Source organism: Oncorhynchus gorbuscha, unplaced genomic scaffold (genome assembly GCF_021184085.1).
Source record: "Oncorhynchus gorbuscha isolate QuinsamMale2020 ecotype Even-year unplaced genomic scaffold, OgorEven_v1.0 Un_scaffold_1825, whole genome shotgun sequence".
NCBI lineage: Eukaryota > Metazoa > Chordata > Actinopteri > Salmoniformes > Salmonidae > Oncorhynchus > Oncorhynchus gorbuscha.
This window is the reverse complement of record NW_025746498.1, coordinates 32555-57996: the sequence shown is the minus strand read 5'-3', so window position 1 is coordinate 57996 and position 25442 is coordinate 32555. Positions and strand designations below refer to the sequence as shown.

General features: G+C 41.8%; 12 non-coding genes across 12 annotated transcripts; all 12 read left to right on the top strand.

The window, feature by feature from the left end:
• The first annotated feature begins 2461 nt into the window (after positions 1 to 2461).
• Positions 2462 to 2533, top strand: trnae-uuc. Its single transcript has one exon. It is a non-coding gene; the product is annotated as a tRNA-Glu (tRNA).
• A 2686-nt stretch (positions 2534 to 5219) lies between these two features.
• trnae-uuc lies at positions 5220 to 5291 on the top strand. The gene has a single exon. It is a non-coding gene; the product is annotated as a tRNA-Glu (tRNA).
• A 586-nt stretch (positions 5292 to 5877) lies between these two features.
• Positions 5878 to 5949, top strand: trnae-uuc. The gene has a single exon. It is a non-coding gene; the product is annotated as a tRNA-Glu (tRNA).
• A 1250-nt stretch (positions 5950 to 7199) lies between these two features.
• Positions 7200 to 7271, top strand: trnae-uuc. Its single transcript has one exon. It is a non-coding gene; the product is annotated as a tRNA-Glu (tRNA).
• Positions 7272 to 9016: 1745 nt separating this feature from the next.
• On the top strand, positions 9017 to 9088 carry trnae-uuc. Its single transcript has one exon. It is a non-coding gene; the product is annotated as a tRNA-Glu (tRNA).
• A 587-nt stretch (positions 9089 to 9675) lies between these two features.
• Positions 9676 to 9747, top strand: trnae-uuc. Its single transcript has one exon. It is a non-coding gene; the product is annotated as a tRNA-Glu (tRNA).
• A 4300-nt stretch (positions 9748 to 14047) lies between these two features.
• Positions 14048 to 14119, top strand: trnae-uuc. Its single transcript has one exon. It is a non-coding gene; the product is annotated as a tRNA-Glu (tRNA).
• A 4569-nt stretch (positions 14120 to 18688) lies between these two features.
• Positions 18689 to 18760, top strand: trnae-uuc. Its single transcript has one exon. It is a non-coding gene; the product is annotated as a tRNA-Glu (tRNA).
• A 588-nt stretch (positions 18761 to 19348) lies between these two features.
• trnae-uuc lies at positions 19349 to 19420 on the top strand. The gene has a single exon. It is a non-coding gene; the product is annotated as a tRNA-Glu (tRNA).
• Positions 19421 to 19972: 552 nt separating this feature from the next.
• Positions 19973 to 20044, top strand: trnae-uuc. The gene has a single exon. It is a non-coding gene; the product is annotated as a tRNA-Glu (tRNA).
• Positions 20045 to 21288: 1244 nt separating this feature from the next.
• trnae-uuc lies at positions 21289 to 21360 on the top strand. The gene has a single exon. It is a non-coding gene; the product is annotated as a tRNA-Glu (tRNA).
• A 2482-nt stretch (positions 21361 to 23842) lies between these two features.
• On the top strand, positions 23843 to 23914 carry trnae-uuc. The gene has a single exon. It is a non-coding gene; the product is annotated as a tRNA-Glu (tRNA).
• The last annotated feature ends 1528 nt before the right edge of the window (positions 23915 to 25442 follow it).

The window sequence follows — 25442 nt, the reverse complement described above, 5'->3', positions numbered from 1 at the left end:
TACAAAGCTTTTTAAACGTTGAATACACTTCATGGCTGCATTTCTTGCTCTGCAGTAAAATTCATGCAACAACAGGAGGATCAAATTAAGATATGCATCTGAAACAGAAAACCAAGGAACCTTGTTGTTGACAGACGCCATGACTGTGTACACTGGTCTAGCTGTGACCTGACTTCAGCTTAGACGTGGGGCCAGTGGCGCAATGGATAACGTGTCTGACTACGGATCAGAAGATTCTAGGTTCAACTCCTGGCTGGCTCAATACTTTGTTTAATTGACTGAAATCAAGCTGGGAATGATACTGTATACCTTTCAGTGCTTCTGGCTGTTGTCACTTCAAACACATTTCAGACGGATTTCATCTGGACATTCCCCAACATCTCTGAGAAAAAAGATGTAGCTTTTAAATCCAACAGGCATGATGTCAACATTTAAAGATTTGTCTGTGATGTGTATTTTAAGTATGTGTCTTCCCATATGGTCTAGCGGTTAGGATTCCTGGTTTTCACCCAGGTGGCCGGGTTCAACTCCCGGTATGGGAAAGAATATATTTTCTTTAGGTACCCACTTGTGTAACAACAGATGCAGCAGTTTCTCACAACACAACAATATTCCCTCAGCAACAGGAAATGTGACATGTTATGTAGATTCAAATTATACAAAGCTTTTTAAACGTTGAATAAACTTCATGGCTGCATTTCTTGCTCTGCAGTAAAATTCATGCAACAACAGGAGGATCAAATTAAGATATTCATCTGAAACAGAAAACCAAGGAACCTTGTTGTTGACAGACGCTATGACTGTGTACATTTGTCTAGCTGTGACCTGACTTCAGCTTAGACGTGGTGCCAGTGAGGGTAGGCAACAACATCTCCTCCCCGCTGATCCTCAACACGGGGGCCCCACAAGGTGCGTTCTGAGCCCTCTCCTGTACTCCCTGTTCACCCACGACTGCGTGGCCACGCACGCTCCAACTCAATCATCAAGTTTGCGGACGACACAACAGTGGTAGGCTTGATTACCAACAACGACGAGACGGCCTACAGGGAGGAGGTGAGGGCCCTCGGAGTGTGGTGTCAGGAAAATAACCTCACACTCAACGTCAACAAAACTAAGGAGATGATTGTGGACTTCAGGAAACAGCAGAGGGAACACCCCCTATCCACATCGATGGAACAGTAGTGGAGAGGGTAGCTAGGTTTAAGTTCCTCGGCATACACATCACAGACAAACTGAATTGGTCCACTCACACTGACAGCGTCGTGAAGAAGGCACAGCAGCGCCTATTCAACCTCAGGAGGCTGAAGAAATTCGGCTTGTCACCAAAAGCACTCACAAACTTCTACAGATGCACAATCGAGAGCATCCTGGCGGGCTGTATCACCGCCTGGTACGGCAACTGCTCCGCCCTCAACCGTAAGGCTCTCCAGAGGGTAGTGAGGACTGCACAACGCATCACCGGGGGCAAACTACCTGCCCTCCAGGACACCTACACCACCCGTTGTTACAGGAAGGCCATAAAGATCATCAAGGACATCAACCACCCGAACCACTGCCTGTTCACCCCGCTATCATCCAGAAGGCGAGGTCAGTACAGGTGCATCAAAGCTGGGACCGAGAGACTGAAAAACAGCTTCTATCTCAAGGCCATCAGACTGTTAAACAGCCACCACTAACATTGAGTGGCTGCTGCCAACCACTGTCATTGACACTGACCCAACTCCAGCCATTTTAATAATGGGAATTGATGGGAAATGATGTAAATATATCACTAGCCACTTTAAACAATGCTACCTTATATAATGTTACTTACCCTACATTATTCATCTCATATGCATATGTATATACTGTACTCTACATCATCGACTGCATCCTTATGTAACACATGTATCACTAGCCACTTTAACTATGCCACTTTGTTTACTTTGTCTACACACTCATCTCATATGTATATACTGTACTCGATACCATCTACTGTATGCTGCTCTGTACCATCACTCATTCATATATCCTTATGTACATGTTCCTTATCCCCTTACACTGTGTATAAGACAGTAGTTTTGGAATTGTTAGTTAGATTACTTGTTGGTTATCACTGCATTGTCGGAACTAGAAGCACAAGCATTTCGCTACACTCGCATTAACATCTGCTAACCATGTGTATGTGACAAATAAAATTTGATTTGATTTGATTTGAATGGATAACGTGTCTGACTACGGATCAGAAGATTCTAGGTTCGACTCCTGGCTGGCTCAATACTTTGTTTAATTGACTGAAATCAAGCTGGGAATGATACTGATACTTTCAGTGCTTCTGGCTGTTCTCACTTTAAAACATTTTAGATTTCATCTGGACATTCCCCAACATCTCTGAGAAAAAAAAGATGTAGTTTTTGAATCCAACAGGCATAATGTCAACATTTAAAGATTTGTCTGTGATGTGTATTTTAAGTATGTGTCTTCCCATATGGTCTAGCGGTTAGGATTCCTGGTTTTCACCCAGGTGGCCCGGGTTCAACTCCCGGTATGGGAAAGAATATATTTTCGTTAGGTACCCACTTGTGTAACAACAGATGCAGCAGTTTCTCACAACACAACAATATTCCCTCAGCAACAGGAAATGTGACTTGTTATGTAGATTCAAATTATACAAGGCTTTTTAAACGTTGAATACACTTCATGGCTGCATTTCTTGCTCTGCAGTAAAATTCATGCAACAACAGGAGGATCAAATTAAGATATGCATCTGAAACAGAAAACCAAGGAACCTTGTTGTTGACAGACGCCATGACTGTGTACACTGGTCTAGCTGTGACCTGACTTCAGCTTAGACGTGGGGCCAGTGGCGCAATGGATAACGTGTCTGACTACGGATCAGAAGATTCTAGGTTTGACTCCTGGCTGGCTCAATACTTTATTTAATTGACTGAAATCAAGCTGGGAATGATACTGTATACCTTTCAGTGCTTCTGGCTGTTCTCACTTCAAACACATTTTAGACAGATTTCATCTGGACATTCCCCAACATCTCTGAGAAAAAAAGATGTAGTTTTTGAATCCAACAGGCATGATGTCAACATTTAAAGATTTGTCTGTGATGTGTATTTTAAGTATGTGTCTTCCCATATGGTCTAGCGGTTAGGATTCCTGGTTTTCACCCAGGTGGCCTGGGTTCAACTCCCGGTATGGGAAAGAATATATTTTCGTAGGGTATCCACTTGTGTAACAACAGTTGCTTTTAAATCCAACAGGCATAATGTCAACATTTAAAGATTTGTCTGTGATGTGTATTTTAAGTATGTGTCTTCCCATATGGTCTAGCAGTTAGGATTCCTGGTTTTCACCCAGGTTGCCTGGGTTCAACTCCCGGTATGGGAAAGAATATCTTGTCGTTAGGTACGCACTTGTGTAACAACAGATGCAGCAGTTTCTCACAACACAACAATATTCGCTCAGGAAATGTGACATGTTATGTAGATTCAAATTATACAAGGCTTTTTAAACGTTAAATACACTTCATGGTTGCATTTCTTGCTCTGCAGTAAAATTCATGCAACAACAGGAGGATCAAATTAAGATATGCATCTGAAACAGAAAACCAAGGAACCTTGTTGTTGACAGATGCTTTTGACTGTGTACATTTGTCTAGCTGTGACCTGACTTCAGCTTAGACGTGGTGCCAGTGAGGGTAGGCAACAACATCTCCTCCCCGCTGATCCTCAACACGGGGCCCCACAAGGTGCGTTCTGAGCCCTCTCCTGTACTCCCTGTTCACCCACGACTGCGTGGCCACGCACGCCTCCAACTCAATCATCAAGTTTGCGGACGACACAACAGTGGTAGGCTTGATTACCAACAACGACGAGACGGCCTACAGGGAGGAGGTGAGGGCCCTCGGAGTGTGGTGTCAGGAAAATAACCTCACACTCAACGTCAACAAAACTAAGGAGATGATTGTGGACTTCAGGAAACAGCAGAGGGAACACCCCCTATCCACATCGATGGAACAGTAGTGGAGAGGGTAGCTAGTTTTAAGTTCCTCGGCATACACATCACAGACAAACTGAATTGGTCCACTCACACTGACAGCGTCGTGAAGAAGGCGCAGCAGCGCCTATTCAACCTCAGGAGGCTGAAGAAATTCGGCTTGTCACCAAAAGCACTCACAAACTTCTACAGATGCACAATCGAGAGCATCCTGGCGGGCTGTATCACCGCCTGGTACGGCAACTGCTCCGCCCTCAACCGTAAGGCTCTCCAGAGGGTAGTGAGGACTGCACAACGCATCACCGGGGGCAAACTACCTGCCCTCCAGGACACCTACACCACCCGTTGTTACAGGAAGGCCATAAAGATCATCAAGGACATCAACCACCCAACCACTGCCTGTTCACCCCGCTATCATCCAGAAGGCGAGGTCAGTACAGGTGCATCAAAGCTGGGACCGAGAGACTGAAAAACAGCTTCTATCTCAAGGCCATCAGACTGTTAAACAGCCACCACTAACATTGAGTGGCTGCTGCCAACACACTGTCATTGACACTGACCCAACTCCAGCCATTTTAATAATGGGAATTGATGGGAAATGATGTAAATATATCACTAGCCACTTTAAACAATGCTACCTTATATAATGTTACTTACCCTACATTATTCATCTCATATGCATATGTATATACTGTACTCTACATCATCGACTGCATCCTTATGTAACACATGTATCACTAGCCACTTTAACTATGCCACTTTGTTTACTTTGTCTACACACTCATCTCATATGTATATACTGTACTCGATACCATCTACTGTATGCTGCTCTGTACCATCACTCATTCATATATCCTTATGTACATGTTCCTTATCCCCTTACACTGTGTATAAGACAGTAGTTTTGGAATTGTTAGTTAGATTACTTGTTGGTTATCACTGCATTGTCGGAACTAGAAGCACAAGCATTTCGCTACACTCTCATTAACATCTGCTAACCATGTGTATGTGACAAATAACATTTGATTTGATTTGATTTGAATGGATAACGTGTCTGACTACGGATCAGAAGATTCTAGGTTCGACTCCTGGCTGGCTCAATACTTTGTTTAATTGACTGAAATCAAGCAGGGAATGATACTGTATTAAAAAAAGATGTAGCTTTTAAATCAAACAGGCATAATGTCAACATTTAAAGATTTGTCTGTGATGTGTATTTTAAGTATGTGTCTTCCCATATGGTCTAGCGGTTAGGATTCCTGGTTTTCACCCAGGTGGCCCGGGTTCAACTCCCGGTATGGGAAAGAATATATTTTCGTTAGGTACCCACTTGTGTAACAACAGATGCAGCAGTTTCTCACAACACAACAATATTCCCTCAGCAACAGGAAATGTGACTTGTTATGTAGATTCAAATTATACAAGGCTTTTTAAACGTTGAATACACTTCATGGCTGCATTTCTTGCTCTGCAGTAAAATTCATGCAACAACAGGAGGATCAAATTAAGATATGCATCTGAAACAGAAAACCAAGGAACCTTGTTGTTGACAGACGCCATGACTGTGTACACTGGTCTAGCTGTGACCTGACTTCAGCTTAGACGTGGGGCCAGTGGCGCAATGGATAACGTGTCTGACTACGGATCAGAAGATTCTAGGTTCGACTCCTGGCTGGCTCAATACTTTATTTAATTGACTGAAATCAAGCTGGGAATGATACTGTATACCTTTCAGTGCTTCTGGCTGTTCTCACTTCAAACACATTTTAGACGGATTTCATCTGGACATTCCCCAACATCTCTGAGAAAAAAGATGTAGTTTTTGAATCCAACAGGCATAATGTCAACATTTAAAGATTTGTCTGTGATGTGTATTTTAAGTATGTGTCTTCCCATATGGTCTAGCGGTTAGGATTCCTGGTTTTCACCCAGGTGGCCCGGGTTCAACTCCCGGTATGGGAAAGAATATATTTTCATTAGGTACCCACTTGTGTAACAACAGATGCAGCAGTTTCTCACAACACAACAATATTCCCTCAGCAACAGGAAATGTGACATGTTATGTAGATTCAAATTATACAAGGCTTTTTAAACGTTGAATACACTTCATGGCTGCATTTCTTGCTCTGCAGTAAAATTCATGCAACAACAGGAGGATCAAATTAAGATATGCATCTGAAACAGAAAACCAAGGAACCTTGTTGTTGACAGACGCTATGACTGTGTACACTGGTCTAGCTGTGACCTGACTTCAGCTTAGACGTGGGGCCAGTGGCGCAATGGATAACGTGTCTGACTACGGATCAGAAGATTCTAGGTTCGACTCCTGGCTGGCTCAATACTTTATTTAATTGACTGAAATCAAGCTGGGAATGATACTGTATACCTTTCAGTGCTTCTGGCTGTTCTCACTTCAAACACATTTTAGACGGATTTCATCTGGACATTCCCCAACATCTCTGAGAAAAAAGATGTAGCTTTTAAATCCAACAGGCATAATGTCAACATTTAAAGATTTGTCTGTGATGTGTATTTTAAGTATGTGTCTTCCCATATGGTCTAGCGGTTAGGATTCCTGGTTTTCACCCAGGTGGCCTGGGTTCAACTCCCGGTATGGGAAAGAATATATTTTCATTAGGTACCCACTTGTGTAACAACAGATGCAGCAGTTTCTCACAACACAACAATATTCCCTCAGCAACAGGAAATGTGACATGTTATGTAGATTCAAATTATACAAGGCTTTTTAAACGTTGAATACACTTCATGGCTGCATTTCTTGCTCTGCAGTAAAATTCATGCAACAACAGGAGGATCAAATTAAGATATGCATCTGAAACAGAAAACCAAGGAACCTTGTTGTTGACAGACGCTATGACTGTGTACACTGGTCTAGCTGTGACCTGACTTCAGCTTAGACGTGGGGCCAGTGGCGCAATGGATAACGTGTCTGACTACGGATCAGAAGATTCTAGGTTCGACTCCTGGCTGGCTCAATACTTTATTTAATTGACTGAAATCAAGCTGGGAATGATACTGTATACCTTTCAGTGCTTCTGGCTGTTCTCACTTCAAACACATTTTAGACAGATTTCATCTGGACATTCCCCAACATCTCTGAGAAAAAAAAAAGATGTAGCTTTTAAATCCAACAGGCATAATGTCAACATTTAAAGATTTGTCTGTGATGTGTATTTTAAGTATGTGTGTCTTCCCATATGGTCTAGCGGTTAGGATTCCTGGTTTTCACCCAGGTGGCCCGGGTTCAACTCCCGGTATGGGAAAGAATATATTGTCGTTAGGTACCCACTTGTGTAACAACAGATGCAGCAGTTTCTCACAACACAACAATATTCCCTCAGCAACAGGAAATGTGACATGTTATGTAGATTCAAATTATACAAAGGCTTTTTAAACGTTGAATACACTTCATGGCTGCATTTCTTGCTCTGCAGTAAAATTCATGCAACAACAGGAGGATCAAATTAAGATATGCATCTGAAACAGAAAAACAAGGAAAGTATGTGTTTTCCCATATGGTCTGACTGTTACATTCCTGGTTTTCACCCAGGTGGCCAGGGTTCAACTCCCGGTATGGGAAAGAATATCTTGTCGTTAGGTACCCACTTGTGTAACAACAGATGCAGCAGTTTCACACAACAAAACAATATTCTCTCAGCAACAGAAATGTGACATGTTATGTAGATTGACAATCAAAGCTTTTTAAACGTTGAATAAACTTCATGGCTGGATTTCTTGCTCTGCAGTAAAATTCATGCAACAACAGGAGGATCAAATTAAGATATGCATCTGAAACAGAAAACCAAGGAACCTTGTTGTTGACAGACACTATGACTGTGTACACTGGTCTAGCTGTGACCTGACTTCAGCTTAGATGTAGGGCCAGTGGTGCAATGGATAACGTGTCTGACTACGGATCAGAAGATTCTAGGTTCGACTCCTGGCTGGCTCAATACTTTGTTTAATTGACTGAAATCAAGCTGGGAATGATACTGTATACCTTTCAGTGCTTCTGGCTGTTCTCACTTCAAACACATTTTAGACGGATTTCATCTGGACATTCCCCAACATCTCTGAGAAAAAAATGTAGCTTTTGAATCCAACAGGCATAATGTCAACATTTAAAGATTTGTCTGTGATGTGTATTTTAAGTATGTGTCTTCCCATATGGTCTAGTGGTTAGGATTCCTGTTTCACCCAGGTGGCCGGGGTTCAACTCCCGGTATGGGGAAGAATATCTTGTCGTTAGGTACTCACTTGTGTAACAAAAGATGCAGCAGTTTCTCACAACACAACAGGCATTCCTCAGCAACAGGAAATTTAAATTTGTATGTAGATTCAAATTATACAAGGTTTTTAAACGGCCTGGTTTTCACCCAGGTGGCCCGGGTTCAACTCCCGGTATGGGAAAGAATATATTTTCGTTAGGTACCCACTTGTGTAACAACAGATGCAGCAGTTTCTCACAACACAACAATATTCCCTCAGCAACAGGAAATGTGACATGTTATGTAGATTCAAATTATACAAGGCTTTTTAAACGTTGAATACACTTCATGGCTGCATTTCTTGCTCTGCAGTAAAATTCATGCAACAACAGGAGGATCAAATTAAGATATGCATCTGAAACAGAAAACCAAGGAACCTTGTTGTTGACAGACGCTATGACTGTGTACACTGTGTACACTGGTCTAGCTGTGACCTGACTTCAGCTTAGACGTGGGGCCAGTGGCGCAATGGATAACGTGTCTGACTACGGATCAGAAGATTCTAGGTTCGACTCCTGGCTGGCTCAATACTTTATTTAATTGACTGAAATCAAGCTGGGAATGATACTGTATACCTTTCAGTGCTTCTGGCTGTTCTCACTTCAAACACATTTTAGACGGATTTCATCTGGACATTCCCCAACATCTCTGAGAAAAAAAATGATGTAGCTTTTAAATCCAACAGGCATAATGTCAACATTTAAAGATTTGTCTGTGATGTGTATTTTAAGTATGTGTCTTCCCATATGGTCTAGCGGTTAGGATTCCTGGTTTTCACCCAGGTGGCCCGGGTTCAACTCCCGGTATGGGAAAGAATATATTTTCGTTAGGTACCCACTTGTGTAACAACAGATGCAGCAGTTTCTCACAACACAACAATATTCCCTCAGCAACAGGAAATGTGACATGTTATGTAGATTCAAAATTATACAAGGCTTTTTAAACGTTGAATACACTTCATGGCTGCATTTCTTGCTCTGCAGTAAAATTCATGCAACAACAGGAGGATCAAATTAAGATATGCATCTGAAACAGAAAACCAAGGAACCTTGTTGTTGACAGACGCTATGACTGTGTACACTGGTCTAGCTGTGACCTGACTTCAGCTTAGACGTGGGGCCAGTGGCGCAATGGATAACGTGTCTGACTACGGATCAGAAGATTCTAGGTTCGACTCCTGGCTGGCTCAATACTTTATTTAATTGACTGAAATCAAGCTGGGAATGATACTGTATACCTTTCAGTGCTTCTGGCTGTTCTCACTTCAAACACATTTTAGACGGATTTCATCTGGACATTCCCCAACATCTCTGAGAAAAAAGATGTAGCTTTTAAATCCAACAGGCATAATGTCAACATTTAAAGATTTGTCTGTGATGTGTATTTTAAGTATGTGTCTTCCCATATGGTCTAGCGGTTAGGATTCCTGGTTTTCACCCAGGTGGCCCGGGTTCAACTCCCGGTATGGGAAAGAATATATTTTCGTTAGGTACCCACTTGTGTAACAACAGATGCAGCAGTTTCTCACAACACAACAATATTCCCTCAGCAACAGGAAATGTGACATGTTATGTAGATTCAAATTATACAAGGCTTTTTAAACGTTGAATACACTTCATGGCTGCATTTCTTGCTCTGCAGTAAAATTCATGCAACAACAGGAGGATCAAATTAAGATATGCATCTGAAACAGAAAACCAAGGAACCTTGTTGTTGACAGACGCTATGACTGTGTACACTGGTCTAGCTGTGACCTGACTTCAGCTTAGACGTGGGCCAGTGGCGCAATGGATAACGTGTCTGACTACGGATCAGAAGATTCTAGGTTCGACTCCTGGCTGGCTCAATACTTTGTTTAATTTACTGAAATCAAGCTGGGAATGATACTGTATACCTTTCAGTGCTTCTGGCTGTTCTCACTTCAAACACATTTTAGACAGATTTCATCTGGACATTCCCCAACATCTCTGAGAAAAAAAGATGTAGCTTTTAAATCCAACAGGCATAATGTCAACATTTAAAGATTTGTCTGTGATGTGTATTTTAAGTATGTGGCTTCCCATATGGTCTAGCGGTTAGGATTCCTGGTTTTCACCCAGGTGGCCCGGTTTCAACTCCCGGTATGGGAAAGAATATATTTTCGTTAGGTACCCACTTGTGTAACAACAGATGCAGCAGTTTCTCACAACACAACAATATTCCCTCAGCAACAGGAAATGTGACATGTTATGTAGATTCAAATTATACAAGGGTTTTTAAACGTTGAATACACTTCATGGCTGCATTTCTTGCTCTGCAGTAAAATTCATGCAACAACATGAGGATCAAATTAAGACATGCATCTGAAACCGAAAAACAAGGAGTAAGTATGTGTTTTCCCATATGGTCTAGCGGTTAGGATTCCTGGTTTTCACCCAGGTGGCCAGGGTTCAACTCCCGGTATGGGAAAGATCATCTTATCGTTAGGTACCCACTTGTGTAACAACAGATGCAGCAGTTTCACACAACAAAACAATATTCTCTCAGGAAATGTGACATGTTATGTATATACAAAGCTTTTTAAACGTTGAATAAACTTCATGGCTGGATTTCTTGCTCTGCAGTAAAATTCATGCAACAACAGGAGGATCAAATTAAGATATGCATCTGAAACAGAAAACCAAGGAACCTTGTTGTTGACAGACACTATGACTGTGTACACTGGTCTAGCTGTGACCTGACTTAAGCTTAGATGTATGGTGCTATGGATAACGTGTCTGACTACGGATCAGAAGATTCTAGGTTCGACTCCTGGCTGGCTCAATACTTTATTTAATTGACTGAAATCAAGCTGGGAATGATACTGTATACCTTTCAGTGCTTCTGGCTGTTCTCACTTCAAACACATTTTAGACAGATTTCATCTGGACATTCATCTGAAAGAAAAAAATGTAGCTTTTGAATCCAACAGGCATAATGTCAACATTTAAAGATTTGTCTGTGATGTGTATTTTAATTATGTGTCTTCCCATATGGTCTAGTGGTTAGGATTCATGGTTTTCACCCAGGTGGCCTTTGTTCACTCCAAGCATTATGGGAAAGAATATCTTGTCGTTAGGTACTCACTTGTGTAACAAAAGATGCAGCAGTTTCTCAAACACAACAGTATTCCCTCAGCAACAGGAAATGTTACATGTCTATGTAGATTCAAATTATACATATGGTCTTTAAACGGTTAGGATTCCTGGTTTTCACCCAGGTGGCCCTGGTTCAACTCCCGGTATGGGAAAGAATATATTTTCGTTAGGTACCCACTTGTGTAACAACAGATGCAGCAGTTTCTCACAACACAACAATATTCCCTCAGCAACAGGAAATGTGACATGTTATGTAGATTCAAATTATACAAGGCTTTTTAAACGTTGAATACACTTCATGGCTGCATTTCTTGCTCTGCAGTAAAATTCATGCAACAACAGGAGGATCAAATTAAGATATGCATCTGAAACAGAAAACCAAGGAACCTTGTTGTTGACAGACGCTATGACTGTGTACACTGGTCTAGCTGTGACCTGACTTCAGCTTAGACGTGGGGCCAGTGGCGCAATGGATAACGTGTCTGACTACGGATCAGAAGATTCTAGGTTCGACTCCTGGCTGGCTCAATACTTTGTTTAATTGACTGAAATCAAGCTGGGAATGATACTGTATACCTTTCAGTGCTTCTGGCTGTTCTCACTTCAAACACATTTTAGACGGATTTCATCTGGACATTCCCCAACATCTCTGAGAAAAAAAGATGTAGCTTTTAAATCCAACAGGCATGATGTCAACATTTAAAGATTTGTCTGTGATGTGTATTTTAAGTATGTGTCTTCCCATATGGTCTAGCGGTTAGGATTCCTGGTTTTCACCCAGGTGGCCTGGGTTCAACTCCCGGTATGGGAAAGAATATATTTTCGTTAGGTACCCACTTGTGTAACAACAGATGCAGCAGTTTCACACAACACAACAATATCCCCTCAGCAACAGGAAATGTAACATGTTATGTAGATTCAAATTATACAAAGCTTTTTAAACGTTGAATAAACTTCATGGCTGCATTTCTTGCTCTGCAGTAAAATTCATGCAACAACAGGAGGATCAAATTAAGATATGCATCTGAAACAGAAAACCAAGGAACCTTGTTGTTGACAGACGCTATGACTGTGTACACTGGTCTAGCTGTGACCTGACTTCAGCTTAGACGTGGGGCCAGTGGCGCAATGGATAACGTGTCTGACTACGGATCAGAAGATTCTAGGTTCGACTCCTGGCTGGCTCAATACTTTGTTTAATTGACTGAAATCAAGCTGGGAATGATACTGATACTATACCTTTCAGTGCTTCTGGCTGTTCTCACTTCAAACACATTTTAGACAGATTTCATCTGGACATTCCCCAACATCTCTGAGAAAAAAAGATGTAGTTTTTGAATCCAACAGGCATAATGTCAACATTTAAAGATTTGTCTGTGATGTGTATTTTAAGTATGTGTCTACCCATATGGTCTAGCGGTTAGGATTCCTGGTTTTCACCCAGGTGGCCCAGGTTCAACTCACGGTATGAGAAAGAATATCTTGTCGTTAGGTACGCACTTGTGTAACAACAGATGCAGCAGTTTCACACAACACAACAATATTCCCTCAGCAACAGGAAATGTAACATGTTATGTAGATTCAAATTATACAAAGCTTTTTAAACGTTGAATAAACTTCATGGCTGCATTTCTTGCTCTGCAGTAAAATTCATGCAACAACAGGAGGATCAAATTAAGATATGCATCTGAAACAGAAAACCAAGGAACCTTGTTTTTGACAGACGCTATGACTGTGTACACTGGTCTAGCTGTGACCTGACTTCAGCTTAGACGTGGGGCCAGTGGCGCAATGGATAACGTGTCTGACTACGGATCAGAAGATTCTAGGTTCGACTCCTGGCTGGCTCAATACTTTGTTTAATTGACTGAAATCAAGCAGGGAATGATACTGTATTAAAAAATTTTAGACAGATGTCATCTGCTTTCTGAAATCAAACAGGCATAATGTCAACATTTAAAGATTTGTCTGTGATGTGTATTTTAAGTATGTGTCTTCCCATATGGTCTAGCGGTTAGGATTCCTCGTTTTCACCCAGGTGGCCTGGGTTCAACTCCCGGTATGGGAAAGAATATCTTTTCGTTAGGTACCCACTTGTGTAACAACAGATGCAGCAGTTTCTCACAACACAACAATATTCCCTCAGCAACAGGAAATGTGACTTGTTATGTAGATTCAAATTATACAAGGCTTTTTAAACGTTGAATACACTTCATGGCTGCATTTCTTGCTCTGCAGTAAAATTCATGCAACAACAGGAGGATCAAATTAAGATATGCATCTGAAACAGAAAACCAAGGAACCTTGTTGTTGACAGACGCTATGACTGTGTACACTGGTCTAGCTGTGACCTGACTTAAGCTTAGACATGGGGCCAGTGGCGCAATGGATAACGTGTCTGACTACGGATCAGAAGATTCTAGGTTCGACTCCTGGCTGGCTCAATACTTTGTTTAATTGACTGAAATCAAGCTGGGAATGATACTGTATACCTTTCAGTGCTTCTGGCTGTTCTCACTTCAAACACATTTTAGACGGATTTCATCTGGACATTCCCCAACATCTCTGAGAAAAAAAGATGTAGCTTTTAAATCCAACAGGCATGATGTCAACATTTAAAGATTTGTCTGTGATGTGTATTTTAAGTATGTGTCTTCCCATATGGTCTAGCGGTTAGGATTCCTGGTTTTCACCCAGGTGGCCCGGGTTCAACTCCCGGTATGGGAAAGAATATATTTTCGTTAGGTACCCACTTGTGTAACAACAGATGCAGCAGTTTCTCACAACACAACAATATTCCCTCAGTGACATGTTATGTAGATTCAAATTATACAAAGCTTTTTAAACGTTGAATACACTTCATGGCTGCATTTCTTGCTCTGCAGTAAAATTCATGCAACAACAGGAGGATCAAATTAAGATATGCATCTGAAACAGAAAACCAAGGAACCTTGTTGTTGACAGACGCTATGACTGTGTACACTGGTCTAGCTGTGACCTGACTTCAGCTTAGACGTGGGGCCAGTGGCGCAATGGATAACGTGTCTGACTACGGATCAGAAGATTCAAGGTTTGACTCCTGGCTTCAAATTATACAATTGACTTTTTCAACGTTGAATGACTTCATGGCTGCATTTCTTGCTCTGGCAGTTCTCATTCAAACAACAGGAGGATTTCAAATTAAGATATGCATCTGAAACAGAAAACCAAGGAACCTTTTTGTTGACAGACAGCATGATGTCACACTGGATCTGTCTGTGACCTGTGTACTTTTAGACGTGTGGTCAGTCCGCAATGGATAAAGGTCTGACTACGGATCAGAAGATTCTAGGTTTTCACTCCTGGCTGGCTCAATACTATGGGAAATTGACTGAAATCAAGCTGGGAATGATACTGTGTACCTTTCAGTGCTTCTGGCTGTTCTCACTTCAAACACATTTTAGACGGATTTCATCTGGACATTCCCCAACATCTCTGAAAAAAAATGTAGCTTTTAAATCCAACAGGCATTCATGTCAACATTTAAAGATTTGTCTGTGATGTGTATTTTAACAACAGGAGGATCAAATTAAGATATGCATCTGAAACAGAAAACCAAGGAACCTTGTTTGTTGACAGACGCTATGACTGTGTACATTTGTCTAGCTGTGACCTGACTTCAGCTTAGACGTGGTGCCAGTGAGGGTAGGCAACAACATCTCCTCCCCGCTGATCCTCAACACGATGGGCCCCACAAGGGTGCGTTCTGAGCCCTCTCCTGTACTCCCTGTTCACCCACGACTGCGTGGCCACGCACGCTCCAACTCAATCATCAAGTTTGCGGATTTACAACAGTGGTAGGCTTGATTACCAACAACGAAGACGGCCTACAGGGAGGAGGTGAGGGCCCTCGGAGTGTGGTGTCAGGAAAATAACCTCACACTCAACGTCAACAAAACTAAGGAGATGATTGTGGACTTCAGGAAACAGCAGAGGGAACACCCCTATCCACATCGATGGAACAGTAGTGGAGAGGGTAGCTAGTTTTAAGTTCCTCGGCATACACATCACAGACAAACTGAATTGGTCCACTCACACTGACAGCGTCGTGAAGAAGGCGCAGCAGCGCCTATTCAACCTCAGGAGGCTGAAGAAATTCGGCTTGTCACCAAAAGCACTCACAAACTTCTACAGATGCACAATCGAGAGCATCCTGGCGGGCTGTATCACCGCCTGGTACGGCAACTGCTCCGCCCTCAACCGTAAGGCTCTCCAGAGGGTAGTGAGGACTGCACAATGCATCACCGGGGGCAAACTACCTGCCCTCCAGGACACCTACACCACCCGTTGTTACAGGAAGGCCATAAAGATCATCAAGGACATCAACCACCCGAACCACTGCCTGTTCACCCCGCTATCATCCAGAAGGCGAGGTCAGTACAGGTGCATCAAAGCTGGGACCGAGAGACTGAAAAACAGCTTCTATCTCAAGGCCATCAGACTGTTAAACAGCCACCACTAACATTGAGTGGCTGCTGCCAACACACTGTCATTGACACTGACCCAACTCCAGCCATTTTAATAATGGGAATTGATGGGAAATGATGTAAATATATCACTAGCCACTAAACAATGCTACCTTATATAATGTTACTTACCCTACATTATTCATCTCATATGCATATGTATATACTGTACTCTACATCATCGACTGCATCCTTATGTAACACATGTATCACTAGCCACTTTAACTATGCCACTTTGTTTACTTTGTCTACACACTCATCTCATATGTATATACTGTACTCGATACCATCTACTGTATGCTGCTCTGTACCATCACTCATTCATATATCCTTATGTACATGTTCCTTATCCCCTTACACTGTGTATAAGACAGTAGTTTTGGAATTGTTAGTTAGATTACTTGTTGGTTATCACTGCATTGTCGGAACTAGAAGCACAAGCATTTCGCTACACTCTTAACATCTGCTAACCATGTGTATGTGACAAATAAAATTTGATTTGATTTGATTTGAATGGATAACGTGTCTGACTACGGATCAGAAGATTCTAGGTTCGACTCCTGGCTGGCTCAATACTTTGTTTAATTGACTGAAATCAAGCAGGGAATGATACTGTATACCTTTCAGTGCTTCTGGCTGTTCTCACTTCAAACACACTTTAGACGGATTTCATCTGGACATTCCCCAACATCTCTGAGAAAAAAAAGATGTAGCTTTTAAATCCAACAGGCATAATGTCAACATTTAAAGATTTGTCTGTGATGTGAATTTTTAAGTATGTGTCTTCCCATATGGTCTAGCGGTTAGGATTCCTGGTTTTCACCCAGGTGGCCTGGGTTCAACTCCCGGTATGGGAAAGAATATCTTGTCGTTAGGTACCACTTGTGTAACAACAGATGCAGCAGTTTCTCACAACACAACAATATTCCCTCAGCAACAGGAAATGTGACATGTTATGTAGATTCAAATTATACAAGGCTTTTTAAACGTTGAATACACTTCATGGCTGCATTTCTTGCTCTGCAGTAAAATTCATGCAACAACAGGAGGATCAAATTAAGATATGCATCTGAAACAGAAAACCAAGGAACCTTGTTGTTGACAGACGCTGACTGTGTACATTTGTCTAGCTGTGACCTGACTTCAGCTTAGACGTGGTGCCAGTGAGGGTAGGCAACAACATCTCCTCCCCGCTGATCCTCAACACGGGGGCCCCACAAGGGTGCGTTCTGAGCCCTCTCCTGTACTCCCTGTTCACCCACGACTGCGTGGCCACGCACGCCTCCAACTCAATCATCAAGTTTGCGGACGACACAACAGTGGTAGGCTTGATTACCAACAACGACGAGACGGCCTACAGGGAGGAGGTGAGGGCCCTCGGAGTGTGGTGTCAGGAAAATAACCTCACACTCAACGTCAACAAAACTAAGGAGATGATTGTGGACTTCAGGAAACAGCAGAGGGAACACCCCCTATCCACATCGATGGAACAGTAGTGGAGAGGGTAGCTAGTTTTAAGTTCCTCGGCATACACATCACAGACAAACTGAATTGGTCCACTCACACTGACAGCGTCGTGAAGAAGGCGCAGCAGCGCCTATTCAACCTCAGGAGGCTGAAGAAATTCGGCTTGTCACCAAAAGCACTCACAAACTTCTACAGATGCACAATCGAGAGCATCCTGGCGGGCTGTATCACCGCCTGGTACGGCAACTGCTCCGCCCTCAACCGTAAGGCTCTCCAGAGGGTAGTGAGGACTGCACAATGCATCACCGGGGGCAAACTACCTGCCCTCCAGGACACCTACACCACCCGTTGTTACAGGAAGGCCATAAAGATCATCAAGGACATCAACCACCCGAACCACTGCCTGTTCACCCCGCTATCATCCAGAAGGCGAGGTCAGTACAGGTGCATCAAAGCTGGGACCGAGAGACTGAAAAACAGCTTCTATCTCAAGGCCATCAGACTGTTAAACAGCCACCACTAACATTGAGTGGCTGCTGCCAACACACTGTCATTGACACTGACCCAACTCCAGCCATTTTAATAATGGGAATTGATGGGAAATGATGTAAATATATCACTAGCCACTTTAAACAATGCTACCTTATATAATGTTACTTACCCTACATTATTCATCTCATATGCATATGTATATACTGTACTCTACATCATCGACTGCATCCTTATGTAACACATGTATCACTAGCCACTTTAACTATGCCACTTTGTTTACTTTGTCTACACACTCATCTCATATGTATATACTGTACTCGATACCATCTACCATCTACTGTATGCTGCTCTGTACCATCACTCATTCATATATCCTTATGTACATGTTCCTTATCCCCTTACACTGTGTATAAGACAGTAGTTTTGGAATTGTTAGTTAGATTACTTGTTGGTTATCACTGCATTGTCGGAACTAGAAGCACAAGCATTTCGCTACACTCGCATTAACATCTGCTAACCATGTGTATGTGACAAATAAAATTTGATTTGATTTGATTTGAATGGATAACGTGTCTGACTACGGATCAGAAGATTCTAGGTTCGACTCCTGGCTGGCTCAATACTTTGTTTAATTGACTGAAATCAAGCAGGGAATGATACTGTATACCTTTCAGTGCTTCTGGCTGTTCTCACTTCAAACACACTTTAGACGGATTTCATCTGGACATTCCCCAACATCTCTGAGAAAAAAAAGATGTAGCTTTTAAATCCAACAGGCATAATGTCAACATTTAAAGATTTGTCTGTGATGTGAATTTTTAAGTATGTGTCTTCCCATATGGTCTAGCGGTTAGGATTCCTGGTTTTCACCCAGGTGGCCCGGGTTCAACTCCCGGTATGGGAAAGAATATATTTTCGTTAGGTACCCACTTGTGTAACAACAGATGCAGCAGTTTCTCACAACACAACAATATTCCCTCAGCAACAGGAAATGTGACTTGTTATGTAGATTCAAATTATTCAAAGCTTTTTAAACGTTGAATACACTTCATGGCTGCATTTCTTGCTCTGCAGTAAAATTCATGCAACAACAGGAGGATCAAATTAAAATATGAATCTGAAACAGAAAACCAAGGAACCTTGTTGTTGACAGACGCTATGACTGTGTACACTGGTCTAGCTGTGACCTGACTTCAGCTTAGACGTGGGGCCAGTGGCGCAATGGATAACGTGTCTGACTACGGATCAGAAGATTCTAGGTTCGACTCCTGGCTGGCTCAATACTTTATTTAATTGACTGAAATCAAGCTGGGAATGATACTGTATACCTTTTCAGTGCTTCTGGCTGTTCTCACTTCAAACACATTTTAGACGGATTTCATCTGGACATTCCCCAACATCTCTGAGAAAAAAATATGTAGCTTTTAAATCCAACAGGCATAATGTCAACATTTAAAGATTTGTCTGTGATGTGTATTTTAAGTATGTGTCTTCCCATATGGTCTAGCGGTTAGGATTCCTGGTTTTCACCCAGGTGGCCCGGGTTCAACTCCCGGTATGGGAAAGAATATATTTTTGTCGTTAGGTACCCACTTGTGTAACAACAGATGCAGCAGTTTCTCACAACACAACAATATTCCCTCAGCAACAGGAAATGTGACATGTTATGTAGATTCAAATTATACAAGGCTTTTTAAACGTTGAATACACTTCATGGCTGCATTTCTTGCTCTGCAGTAAAATTCATGCAACAACAGGAGGATCAAATTAAGATATGCATCTGAAACAGAAAACCAAGGAACCTTGTTGTTGACAGACGCTATGACTGTGTACACACTGGTCTAGCTGTGACCTGACTTCAGCTTAGACGTGGGGCCAGTGGCGCAATGGATAACGTGTCTGACTACGGATCAGAAGATTCTAGGTTCGACTCCTGGCTGGCTCAATACTTTGTTTAATTGACTGAAATCAAGCTGGGAATGATACTGTATTAAAAACACATTTTTATGTTTCATCTGCATTCCCCAACATCTCTGAGAAAAAAAAGATCAAATCCAACAGGCATAATGTCAACATTTAAAGATTTGTCTGTGATGTGTATTTTAAGTATGTGTCTTCCCATATGGTCTAGCGGTTAGGATTCCTGGTTTTCACCCAGGTGGCCCGGGTTCAACTCCCGGTATGGGAAAGAATATATTTTCGTTAGGTACCCACTTGTGTAACAACAGATGCAGCAGTTTCTCACAACACAACAATATTCCCTCAGCAACAGGAAATGTGACATGTTATGTAGATTCAAATTATACAAAGCTTTTTAAACGTTGAATACACTTCATGGCTGCATTTCTTGCTCTGCAGTAAAATTCATGCAACACAGGAGGATCAAATTAAGATATGCATCTGAAACAGAAAACCAAGGAACCTTGTTGTTGACAGACGCTATGACTGTGTACACTGGTCTAGCTGTGACCTGACTTCAGCTTAGACGTGGGGCCAGTGGCGCAATGGATAACGTGTCTGACTACGGATCAGAAGATTCTAGGTTCGACTCCTGGCTGGCTCAATACTTTATTTAATTGACTGAAATCAAGCTGGGAATGATACTGTATACCTTTCAGTGCTTCTGGCTGTTCTCACTTCAAACACATTTTAGACGGATTTCATCTGGACATTCCCCAACATCTCTGAGAAAAAAAGATGTAGCTTTTAAATCCAACAGGCATGATGTCAACATTTAAAGATTTGTCTGTGATGTGTATTTTAAGTATGTGTCTTCCCATATGGTCTAGCGGTTAGGATTCCTGGTTTTCACCCAGGTGGCCAGGGTTCAACTCCCGGTATGGGAAAGAATATCTTGTCGTTAGGTACCACTTGTGTAACAACAGATGCAGCAGTTTCTCACAACACAACAATATTCCCTCAGCAACAGGAAATGTGACATGTTATGTAGATTCAAATTATACAAGGCTTTTTAAACGTTGAATACACTTCATGGCTGCATTTCTTGCTCTGCAGTAAAATTCATGCAACAACAGGAGGATCAAATTAAGATATGCATCTGAAACAGAAAACCAAGGAACCTTGTTGTTGACAGACGCCATGACTGTGTACACTGGTCTAGCTGTGACCTGACTTCAGCTTAGACGTGGGGCCAGTGGCGCAATGGATAACGTGTCTGACTACGGATCAGAAGATTCTAGGTTCGACTCCTGGCTGGCTCAATACTTTATTTAATTGACTGAAATCAAGCTGGGAATGATACTGTATACCTTTCAGTGCTTCTGGCTGTTCTCACTTCAAACACATTTTAGACGGATTTCATCTGGACATTCCCCAACATCTCTGAGAAAAAAAGATGTAGCTTTTAAATCCAACAGGCATGATGTCAACATTTAAAGATTTGTCTGTGATGTGTATTTTAAGTATGTGTCTTCCCATATGGTCTAGCGGTTAGGATTCCTGGTTTTCACCCAGGTGGCCCGGGTTCAACTCCCGGTATGGGAAAGAATATCTTTTCGTTAGGTACCCACTTGTGTAACAACAGATGCAGCAGTTTCACACAACACAACAATATTCCCTCAGCAACAGGAAATGTGACATGTTATGTAGATTCAAATTATACAAAGCTTTTTAAACGTTGAATACACTTCATGGCTGCATTTCTTGCTCTGCAGTAAAATTCATGCAACAACAGGAGGATCAAATTAAGATATGCATCTGAAACAGAAAACCAAGGAACCTTGTTGTTGACAGACGCCATGACTGTGTACACTGGTCTAGCTGTGACCTGACTTCAGCTTAGACGTGGGGCCAGTGGCGCAATGGATAACGTGTCTGACTACGGATCAGAAGATTCTAGGTTTGACTCCTGGCTGGCTCAATACTTTGTTTAATTGACTGAAATCAAGCAGGGAATGATACTGTATTAAAAAAAGATGTAGCTTTTAAATCAAACAGGCATAATGTCAACATTTAAAGATTTGTCTGTGATGTGTATTTTAAGTATGTGTCTTCCCATATGGTCTAGCGGTTAGGATTCCTGGTTTTCACCCAGGTGGCCTGGGTTCAACTCCCGGTATGGGAAAGAATATATTTTTGTTAGGTACCCACTTGTGTAACAACAGATGCAGCAGTTTCTCACAACACAACAATATTCCCTCAGCAACAGGAAATGTGACATGTTATGTAGATTCAAATTATATAAGGCTTTTTAAACGTTGAATACACTTCATGGCTGCATTTCTTGCTCTGCAGTAAAATTCATGCAACAACAGGAGGATCAAATTAAGATATGCATCTGAAACAGAAAACCAAGGAACCTTGTTGTTGACAGACGCCATGACTGTGTACACTGGTCTAGCTGTGACCTGACTTCAGCTTAGACGTGGGGCCAGTGGCGCAATGGATAACGTGTCTGACTACGGATCAGAAGATTCTAGTTTTGACTCCTGGCTGGCTCAATACTTTATTTAATTGACTGAAATCAAGCTGGGAATGATACTGTATACCTTTCAGTGCTTCTGGCTGTTCTCACTTCAAACACATTTTAGATGGATTTCATCTGGACATTCCCCAACATCTCTGAGAAAAAAGATGTAGTTTTTGAATCCAACAGGCATAATGTCAACATTTAAAGATTTGTCTGTGATGTGTATTTTAAGTATGTGTCTTCCCATATGGTCTAGCGGTTAGGATTCCTGGTTTTCACCCAGGTGGCCTGGGTTCAACTCCCGGTATGGGAAAGAATATCTTTTCGTTAGGTACCCACTTGTGTAACAACAGATGCAGCAGTTTCTCACAACACAACAATATTCCCTCAGCAACAGGAAATGTGACTTGTTATGTAGATTCAAATTATACAAGGCTTTTTAAACGTTGAATACACTTCATGGCTGCATTTCTTGCTCTGCAGTAAAATTCATGCAACAACAGGAGGATCAAATTAAGATATGCATCTGAAACAGAAAACCAAGGAACCTTGTTGTTGACAGACGCTATGACTGTGTACACTGGTCTAGCTGTGACCTGACTTCAGCTTAGACGTGGGGCCAGTGGCGCAATGGATAACGTGTCTGACTACGGATCAGAAGATTCTAGGTTCGACTCCTGGCTGGCTCAATACTTTATTTAATTGACTGAAATCAAGCTGGGAATGATACTGTATACCTTTCAGTGCTTCTGGCTGTTCTCACTTCAAACACATTTTAGACGGATTTCATCTGGACATTCCCCAACATCTCTGAGAAGAAAGATGCAGTTTTTGAATCCAACAGGCATAATGTCAACATTTAAAGATTTGTCTGTGATGTGTATTTTAAGTATGTGTCTTCCCATATGGTCTAGCGGTTAGGATTCCTCGTTTTCACCCAGGTGGCCTGGGTTCAACTCCCGGTATGGGAAAGAATATCTTTTCGTTAGGTACCCACTTGTGTAACAACAGATGCAGCAGTTTCTCACAACACAACAATATTCCCTCAGCAACAGGAAATGTGACTTGTTATGTAGATTCAAATTATACAAGGCTTTTTAAACGTTGAATACACTTCATGGCTGCATTTCTTGCTCTGCAGTAAAATTCATGCAACAACAGGAGGATCAAATTAAGATATGCATCTGAAACAGAAAACCAAGGAACCTTGTTGTTGACAGACGCTATGACTGTGTACACTGGTCTAGCTGTGACCTGACTTCAGCTTAGACGTGGGGCCAGTGGCGCAATGGATAACGTGTCTGACTACGGATCAGAAGATTCTAGGTTCGACTCCTGGCTGGCTCAATACTTTATTTAATTGACTGAAATCAAGCTGGGAATGATACTGTATACCTTTCAGTGCTTCTGGCTGTTCTCACTTCAAACACATTTTAGATGGATTTCATCTGGACATTCCCCAACATCTCTGAGAAAAAAGATGTAGCTTTTAAATCCAACAGGCATAATGTCAACATTTAAAGATTTGTCTGTGATGTGTATTTTAAGTATGTGTCTTCCCATATGGTCTAGCGGTTAGGATTCCTGGTTTTCACCCAGGTGGCCCGGGTTCAACTCCCGGTATGGGAAAGAATATATTTTCTTTAGGTACCCACTTGTGTAACAACAGATGCAGCAGTTTCTCACAACACAACAATATTCCCTCAGCAACAGGAAATGTGACTTGTTATGTAGATTCAAATTATACAAGGCTTTTTAAACGTTGAATACACTTCATGGCTGCATTTCTTGCTCTGCAGTAAAATTCATGCAACAACAGGAGGATCAAATTAAGATATATGCATCTGAAACAGAAAACCAAGGAACCTTGTTTTGACAGACGCTGTGACTGTGTACACTGGTCTAGCTGTGACCTGACTTCAGCTTAGACGTGGGGCCAGTGGCGCAATGGATAACGTGTCTGACTACGGATCAGAAGATTCTAGGTTCGACTCCTGGCTGGCTCAATACTTTGTTTAATTGACTTAAATCAAGCTGGGAATGATACTGTATACCTTTCAGTGCTTCTGGCTGTTCTCACTTCAAACACATTTTAGACGGATTTCATCTGGACATTCCCCAACATCTCTGAGAAAAAAAAGATGTAGCTTTTAAATCCAACAGGCATAATGTCAACATTTAAAGATTTGTCTGTGATGTGTATTTTAAGTATGTGTCTTCCCATATGGTCTAGCGGTTAGGATTCCTGGTTTTCACCCAGGTGGCCCGGTTCAACTCCCGGTATGGGAAAGAATATATTTTCGTTAGGTACCCACTTGTGTAACAACAGATGCAGCAGTTTCTCACAACACAACAATATTCCCTCAGCAACAGGAAATGTGACTTGTTATGTAGATTCAAATTATACAAGGCTTTTTAAACGTTGAATACACTTCATGGCTGCATTTCTTGCTCTGCAGTAAAATTCATGCAACAACAGGAGGATCAAATTAAGATATGCATCTGAAACAGAAAACCAAGGAACCTTGTTGTTGACAGACGCTATGACTGTGTACACTGGTCTAGCTGTGACCTGACTTCAGCTTAGACGTGGGTCCTGTGGCGCAATGGATAACGTGTCTGACTACGGATCAGAAGATTCTAGGTTTGACTCCTGGCTGGCTCAATACTTTGTTTAATTTACTGAAATCAAGCTGGGAATGATACTGTATACCTTTCAGTGCTTCTGGCTGTTCTCACTTCAAACACATTTTAGACAGATTTCATCTGGACATTCCCCAACATCTCTGAGAAAAAAAAGATGTAGTTTTTGAATCCAACAGGCATGAATGTCAACATTTAAAGATTTGTCTGTGATGTGTATTTTAAGTATGTGTCTTCCCATATGGTCTAGCGGTTAGGATTCCTGGTTTTCACCCAGGTGGCCTGGGTTCAACTCCCGGTATGGGAAAGAATAATTGTCATTAGGTACCCACTTGTGTAACAACAGATGCAGTTTTCACACAACACAACAATATTCCTCAGCAACAGGAAATGTGACATGTTATGTAGATTCAAATTATATAATGTTTTTAAACGTTGAATACACTTCATGGCTGCATTTCTTGCTCTGATTTAAATTTTGTCTGTGATGGTATTTTAAGGGAAAGAAGGATTC